The following is a 7965-nucleotide window of genomic DNA, read 5'->3' on the forward strand; positions in this document are numbered from 1 at the left end:
GTGGGAAGAAACAGCAAAAATAGGAGGATGTAATATGCTACCGGTCCCATGGGACAAAAACTCCAGGAAATTCTTTGGCTGGGAAGCCACCTGGCCTGGCGCTCGACGGCCACTTTCCACATTCTGCTTATAGAAGGCTTTGATGGGAAAAGATCTGTTCCTCTCTGTTTCAGGCAGCTCCTATTGACTTTGTAGAGTCTCACATGAGGCCAATGTAGAGCCCCTCCAAAGATCTCCTACGGATGTGAATGGGGAGTGGCTCCATCTGACTAAGTCGCAAGGTAGATTAATAGGCAGTGCCATTGAGTTAGACAAGTCAACCCCAAGTCAAAGGTACTTAGAAAAAGCTCTGGCCCAGTCTTGGCTTTTCTTCTCCAATGGAAAGGCTTTCTAGCCTCAAAGATGCAATGGGCTGTCCTACATTTTCACAGTGGTGGTGTGTACGGCTGAAGAAAAGCATGTCTTTGGGTGGACTTGACCCACATCTGAATGTATTCACAGAGATGGCTACCAAGGCCTAAAGCAGGACTTTCTAAGACCTGCCAGGCGAGGCAAGCCGTCTGTTTCCTGCCAAAGAGCATTGGTGGTTCAGTGGTAGAATTCTCGCCTACCACGCGGGAGGCCCGGGTTTGATTCCCGGCCAATGCAACTAGGGTGGCTTTGTATTTATCGTCCCACAGGTAGCTCAGTTCCCTGACGCCCCCGAGATCGAGTACCTTGTCAAGGCTCATGTATATTGTCTAGAACCTGCTAGTCGGTGTGAACGTTTTTGAAACCACCTCCTCCAAATGACATCATGGAAAGCCATGGGGCCATACCGAAGGAAACGCTTGTTAATCGCCCACGGACATGCTTGGAGGTGTGACTCTGCCGCCAAGGGTTCCATGGATAACACCACAACCCTCACTACTGGCTGGAGAAGGAGCTTCTTCCCAAGGGATTCTGCTGTCCAAGGTCTCAGGAAAGACAAAAGGGAACTCTGAGGAGGAAGAGTGAAAACCTTTGAAATTGGGAAAATGGAGGCTGTCTTGGTGTCTAGCGGCCAGAGCCTAACCCATCAATGCTGACACGGAGAGGTGCCTGGAGTTATAGCTGTCTAACGTGGTAGGTGTTCTGCTGCCATCTGATGGTTGGTTTCCACATTGCATTCTGGGTGTTTTTAACTGGGTGATCTTAGACATATACAGCATTTAAAAGTGAAGCTGCAAGTAGTAAAAAATGAGCAAATATATCTATGCTTTGAGTCTGTGGAATCTAGACCTAATGTGTCATGTCAATAGGCAGCGTACGGGGTAAAAAGGTGATCTTGAATCCTTTGCGCTTGAAGATTGCATCTCTGGCAACAGTGCCAGTGAGAGAGGCAACTGTTGGTGGCAGTGAAGGAGTTGATTGCTGGCAGGTGGTATATAGTAGTGGGATGCTGCATTGTGCTGTGCTGAATGAAACACAGTTACACAAAACAGATGGTGGCGTTTATTCCGCGTAGCACATCAGAGAGCAGTGATCAACTAGAGCGCGCAACAATGCCAGAGCCAAGGGGGATTAGCTCAAGTGGTAGAGCGCTCGCTTAGCATGCGAGAGGTAGCGGGATCAATGCCCGCATCCTCCAAAGGAAAGCCTTCCCCAAGGGTGAGACCTGCTTTTCATTTTTTTTCTTCAGGCTCGGCACTGAGCGCTGTGGGAAAAGCCTCCCCTCTCTAGTCAAAAGGCCAAGCAGGAGTCATCCTCGTAACATGTGCCATGGCGTTGACCCTCTCGGGCAGATGTGGCATCGGCCAATACCTTGACACAGAAGGACTAACACAAAGCATAAATTGCTTGCTTTGCCTGCCAGAAGTGGCGCAAGGCAGTGTTGGACCAAAGCAATCTATTACCCAAAGCACGGCCAGGCTTCCATGGCCAAGAGACAATAGTCCATTAGTGCCAAACGCGCAAGTGCCATGTAGAAGCTGAGAGGTTTCCACTCGTTTTATCACCACAATCACGTCCCACTTCCTTGACACAGAAGTGTGACAGACCCAACCAGAACAGGGCTTTTGGAGGGAACTAGGGGCTAGCCTTCTGCCCACTGATTAGGGCCCATGGAGAGAGCAGATCATTCTCCAATGACGGACAACAACGTGATGAACGCTGAGAGCGAGGCTTGGATTACAACTCTGTATAAAGACAATAAATCTTCCCTTCTGGAGTGGATGGAAAGATGTAATATTAACCTTGTACAGGTCAACGGTCAGAGGAAATATGGTGGCCCTCATGCAGACTGGGTTGGAGAAGATCCTCTGTTTGGCACAGAAGTATTTATCAACAATCTCCCTTAAGAAATCTATGAACATATAAATGAATTGCACAGTTCAGACTGTTGGCATATCGTATGAGTTTTGTCTTATGATGGACACATTATGCAAGTGAAAGCAAACACCTGAAAGACAGCATGTGTGAGGGACTTGGTGTATCGAGGGCTGGGTTTTTTGCCGGGCTGTCTGCGGTGCGCTCCCTGATTAATCAAAGCATTTTGTGGGTGAAACAAAGCCCTTTGCCTAAGCAAAGAAACAGAGCTTGCCAGAGGAAAAAGCCAAGTTAGCAGAGGATGGTTTCGATCCATCGACCTCTGGGTTATGGGCCCAGCATGCTTCCGCTGCGCCACTCTGCTCCAGGTGGGAAGAATCAGCAAAAATAGGAGGATGTAATATGCTACCGGTCCCATGGGACAAAAACTCCAGGAAATTCTTTGGCTGGGAGGCCACCTGGCCTGGCGCTCGACGGCCACTTTCCACATTCTGCTTATAGAAGGCTTTGATGGGAAAAGATCTGTTCCTCTCTGTTTCAGGCAGCTCCTATTGACTTTTGTAGAGTCTCACATGAGGCCAATGTATTGAATTGCACAGTTCAGACTGTTGGCATATCGTATGAGTTTTGTCTTATGATGGACACATTATGCAAGTGAAAGCAAGCACCTGAAAGACAGCATGTGTGAGGGACTTGGTGTATCGAGGGCTGGGTTTGTTGCCGGGCTGTCTGCGGTGCGCTCCCTGATTAATCAAAGCCCTTTGCCTAAGCAAAGAAACAGAGCTTGCCAGAGGAAAAAGCCAAGTTAGCAGAGGATGGTTTCGATCCATCGACCTCTGGGTTATGGGCCCAGCACGCTTCCGCTGCGCCACTCTGCTCCAGGTGGGAAGAAACAGCAAAAATAGGAGGATGTAATATGCTACCGGTCCCATGAGACAAAAACTCCAGGAAATTCTTTGGCTGGGAGGCCACCTGGCCTGGCGCTCGACGGCCACTTTCCACATTCTGCTTATAGAAGGCTTTGATGGGAAAAGATCTGTTCCTCTCTGTTTCAGGCAGCTCCTATTGACTTTGTAGAGTCTCACATGAGGCCAATGTAGAGCCCCTCCAAAGATCTCCTACGGATGTGAATGGGGAGTGGCTCCATCTGACTAAGTCGCAAGGTAGATTAATAGGCAGTGCCATTGAGTTAGACAAGTCAACCCCAAGTCAAAGGTACTTAGAAAAAGCTCTGGCCCAGTCTTGGCTTTTCTTCTCCAATGGAAAGGCTTTCTAGCCTCAAAGATGCAATGGGTTGTCCTACATTTTCACAGTGGTGGTGTGTACGGCTGAAGAAAAGCATGTCTTTGGGTGGACTTGACCCACATCTGAATGTATTCACAGAGATGGCTACCAAGGCCTAAAGCAGGACTTTCTAAGACCTGCCAGGCGAGGCAAGCCCTCTGTTTCCTGCCAAAGAGCATTGGTGGTTCAGTGGTAGAATTCTCGCCTGCCACGCGGGAGGCCCGGGTTCGATTCCCGGCCAATGCAACTAGGGTGGCTTTGTATTTATCGTCCCACAGGTAGCTCAGTTCCCTGACGCCCCCGAGATCGAGTACCTTGTCAAGGCTCATGTATATTGTCTAGAACCTGCTAGTCGGTGTGAACGTTTTTGAAACCACCTCCTCCAAATGACATCATGGAAAGCCATGGGGCCATACCGAAGGAAACGCTTGTTAATCGCCCACGGACATGCTTGGAGGTGTGACTCTGCCGCCAAGGGTTCCATGGATAACACCACAACCCTCACTACTGGCTGGAGAAGGAGCTTCTTCCCAAGGGATTCTGCTGTCCAAGGTCTCAGGAAAGACAAAAGGGAACTCTGAGGAGGAAGAGTGAAAACCTTTGAAATTGGGAAAATGGAGGCTGTCTTGGTGTCTAGCGGCCAGAGCCTAACCCATCAATGCTGACACGGAGAGGTGCCTGGAGTTATAGCTGTCTAACGTGGTAGGTGTTCTGCTGTCATCTGATGGTTGGTTTCCACATTGCATTCTGGGTGTTTTTAACTGGGTGATCTTAGACATATACAGCATTTAAATGTGAAGCTGCAAGTAGTAAAAAATGAGCAAATATATCTATGCTTTGAGTCTGTGGAATCTAGACCTAATGTGTCATGTCAATAGGCAGCGTACAGGGTAAAAAGGTGATTTTTAATCCTTTGCGCTTGAAGATTGCATCTCTGGCAACAGTGCCAGTGAGAGAGGCAACTGTTGGTGGCAGTGAAGGAGTTGATTGCTGGCAGGTGGTATATAGTAGTGGGATGCTGCATTGTGCTGTGCTGAATGAAACACAGTTACACAAAACAGATGGTGGCCTTTATTCCGCGTAGCACATCAGAGAGCAGTGATCAACTAGAGCGCGCAACAGTGCCAGAGCCAAGGGGGATTAGCTCAAGTGGTAGAGCGCTCGCTTAGCATGCGAGAGGTAGTGGGATCAATGCCCGCATCCTCCAAAGGAAAGCCTTACCCAAGGGTGAGACCTGCTTTTCATTTTTTTTCTTCAGGCTCGGCACTGAGCGCTGTGGGAAAAGGCTCCCCTCTCTAGTCAAAAGGCCAAGCAGGAGTCATCCTCGTAACATGTGCCATGGCGTTGACCCTCTCGGGCAGATGTGGCATCGGCCAATACCTTGACACAGAAGGACTAACACAAAGCATAAATTGCTTGCTTTGCCTGCCAGAAGTGGCGCAAGGCAGTGTTGGACCAAAGCAATCTATTACCCAAAGCACGGCCAGGCTTCCATGGCCAAGAGACAATAGTCCATTAGTGCCAAACGCGCAAGTGCCATGTAGAAACTGAGAGGTTTCCACTCGTTTTATCACCACAATCACGTCCCACTTCCTTGACACAGAAGTGTGACAGACCCAACCAGAACAGGGCTTTTGGAGGGAACTAGGGGCTAGCCTTCTGCCCACTGATTAGGGCCCATGGAGAGAGCAGATCATTCTCCAATGACGGACAACAACGTGATGAACGCTGAGAGCGAGGCTTGGATTACAACTCTGTATAAAGACAATAAATCTTCCCTTCTGGAGTGGATGGAAATATGTAATATTAACCTTGTACAGGTCAACGGTCAGAGGAAATATGGTGGCCCTCATGCAGACTGGGTTGGAGAAGATCCTCTGTTTGGGACAGAAGTATTTATCAACAATCTCCCTTAAGAAATCTGTGAACATATAAATGAATTGCACAGTTCAGACTGTTGGCCTATCGTATGAGTTTTGTCTTATGATGGACACATTATGCAAGTGAAAGCAAACACCTGAAAGACAGCATGTGTGAGGGACTTGGTGTATCGAGGGCTGGGTTTGTTGCCGGGCTGTCTGCGGTGCGCTCCCTGATTAATCAAAGCATTTTGTGGGTGAAACAAAGCCCTTTGCCTAAGCAAAGAAACAGAGCTTGCCAGAGGAAAAAGCCAAGTTAGCAGAGGATGGTTTCGATCCATCGACCTCTGGGTTATGGGCCCAGCACGCTTCCGCTGCGCCACTCTGCTCCAGGTGGGAAGAAACAGCAAAAATAGGAGGATGTAATATGCTACCGGTCCCATGGGACAAAAACTCCAGGAAATTCTTTGGCTGGGAGGCCACCTGGCCTGGCGCTCGACGGCCACTTTCCACATTCTGCTTATAGAAGGCTTTGATGGGAAAAGATCTGTTCCTCTCTGTTTCAGGCAGCTCCTATTGACTTTGTAGAGTCTCACATGAGGCCAATGTATTGAATTGCACAGTTCAGACTGTTGGCATATCGTATGAGTTTTGTCTTATGATGGACACATTATGCAAGTGAAAGCAAACACCTGAAAGACAGCATGTGTGAGGGACTTGGTGTATCGAGGGCTGGGTTTGTTGCCGGGCTGTCTGCGGTGCGCTCCCTGATTAATCAAAGCATTTTGTGGGTGAAACAAAGCCCTTTGCCTAAGCAAAGAAACAGAGCTTGCCAGAGGAAAAAGCCAAGTTAGCAGAGGATGGTTTCGATCCATCGACCTCTGGGTTATGGGCCCAGCACGCTTCCGCTGCGCCACTCTGCTCCAGGTGGGAAGAAACAGCAAAAATAGGAGGATGTAATATGCTACCGGTCCCATGGGACAAAAACTCCAGGAAATTCTTTGGCTGGGAGGCCACCTGGCCTGGCGCTCGACGGCCACTTTCCACATTCTGCTTATAGAAGGCTTTGATGGGAAAAGATCTGTTCCTCTCTGTTTCAGGCAGCTCCTATTGACTTTGTAGAGTCTCACATGAGGCCAATGTAGAGCCCCTCCAAAGATCTCCTACGGATGTGAATGGGGAGTGGCTCCATCTGACTAAGTCGCAAGGTAGAATAATAGGCAGTGCCATTGAGTTAGACAAGTCAACCCCAAGTCAAAGGTACTTAGAAAAAGCTCTGGCCCAGTCTTGGCTTTTCTTCTTCAATGGAAAGGCTTTCTAGCCTCAAAGATGCAATGGGCTGTCCTACATTTTCACAGTGGTGGTGTGTACGGCTGAAGAAAAGCATGTCTTTGGGTGGACTTGACCCACATCTGAATGTATTCACAGAGATGGCTACCAAGGCCTAAAGCAGGACTTTCTAAGACCTGCCAGGCGAGGCAAGCCATCTGTTTTCTGCCAAAGGGCATTGGTGGTTCAGTGGTAGAATTCTCGCCTGCCACGCTGGAGGCCCGGGTTTGATTCCCGACCAATGCAACTAGGGTGGCTTTGTATTTATCGTCCCACAGGTAGCTCAGTTCCCTGACGCCCCCGAGATCGAGTACCTTGTCAAGGCTCATGTATATTGTCTAGAACCTGCTAGTCGGTGTGAACGTTTTTGAAACCACCTCCTCCAAATGACATCATGGAAAGCCATGGGGCCATACCGAAGGAAACGCTTGTTAATCGCCCACGGACATGCTTGGAGGTGTGACTCTGCCGCCAAGGGTTCCATGGATAACACCACAACCCTCACTACTGGCTGGAGAAGGAGCTTCTTCCCAAGGGATTCTGCTGTCCAAGGTCTCAGGAAAGACAAAAGGGAACTCTGAGGAGGAAGAGTGAAAACCTTTGAAATTGGGAAAATGGAGGCTGTCTTGGTGTCTAGCGGCCAGAGCCTAACCCATCAATGCTGACACGGAGAGGTGCCTGGAGTTATAGCTGTCTAACGTGGTAGGTGTTCTGCTGCCATCTGATGGTTGGTTTCCACATTGCATTCTGGGTGTTTTTAACTGGGTGATCTTAGACATATACAGCATTTAAATGTGAAGCTGCAAGTAGTAAAAAATGAGCAAATATATCTATGCTTTGAGTCTGTGGAATCTAGACCTAATGTGTCATGTCAATAGGCAGCGTACGGGGTAAAAAGGTGATCTTGAATCCTTTGCGCTTGAAGATTGCATCTCTGTCAACAGTGCCAGTGAGAGAAGCAACTGTTGGTGGCAGTGAAGGAGTTGATTGCTGGCAGGTGGTATATAGTAGTGGGATGCTGCATTGTGCTGTGCTGAATGAAACACAGTTACACAAAACAGATGGTGGCCTTTATTCCGCGTAGCACATCAGAGAGCAGTGATCAACTAGAGCGCGCAACTGTGCCAGAGCCAAGGGGGATTAGCTCAAGTGGTAGAGTGCTCGCTTAGCATGCGAGAGGTAGCGGGATCAATGCCCGCATCCTCCA

The 7965-nt window shown here is 48.9% G+C and overlaps 5 non-coding genes across 5 annotated transcripts; all 5 read left to right on the top strand.

The window, feature by feature from the left end:
• The first annotated feature begins 577 nt into the window (after window positions 1-577).
• TRNAG-ACC (transfer RNA glycine (anticodon ACC)) lies at window positions 578-648 on the top strand. The gene has a single exon. It is a non-coding gene; the product is annotated as a tRNA-Gly (tRNA).
• Window positions 649-1536: 888 nt separating this feature from the next.
• TRNAA-AGC (transfer RNA alanine (anticodon AGC)) lies at window positions 1537-1609 on the top strand. Its single transcript has one exon. It is a non-coding gene; the product is annotated as a tRNA-Ala (tRNA).
• A 2136-nt stretch (window positions 1610-3745) lies between these two features.
• TRNAG-GCC (transfer RNA glycine (anticodon GCC)) lies at window positions 3746-3816 on the top strand. Its single transcript has one exon. It is a non-coding gene; the product is annotated as a tRNA-Gly (tRNA).
• An 888-nt stretch (window positions 3817-4704) lies between these two features.
• TRNAA-AGC (transfer RNA alanine (anticodon AGC)) lies at window positions 4705-4777 on the top strand. The gene has a single exon. It is a non-coding gene; the product is annotated as a tRNA-Ala (tRNA).
• Window positions 4778-7892: 3115 nt separating this feature from the next.
• Window positions 7893-7965, top strand: TRNAA-AGC (transfer RNA alanine (anticodon AGC)). The gene has a single exon. It is a non-coding gene; the product is annotated as a tRNA-Ala (tRNA).

This window comes from Staurois parvus, unplaced genomic scaffold, assembly GCF_062004578.1.
Source record: "Staurois parvus isolate SC_StPar_1 unplaced genomic scaffold, SC_StPar_1.0 ptg000860l, whole genome shotgun sequence".
In the NCBI taxonomy this organism is placed as follows: Eukaryota; Metazoa; Chordata; class Amphibia; order Anura; family Ranidae; genus Staurois; species Staurois parvus.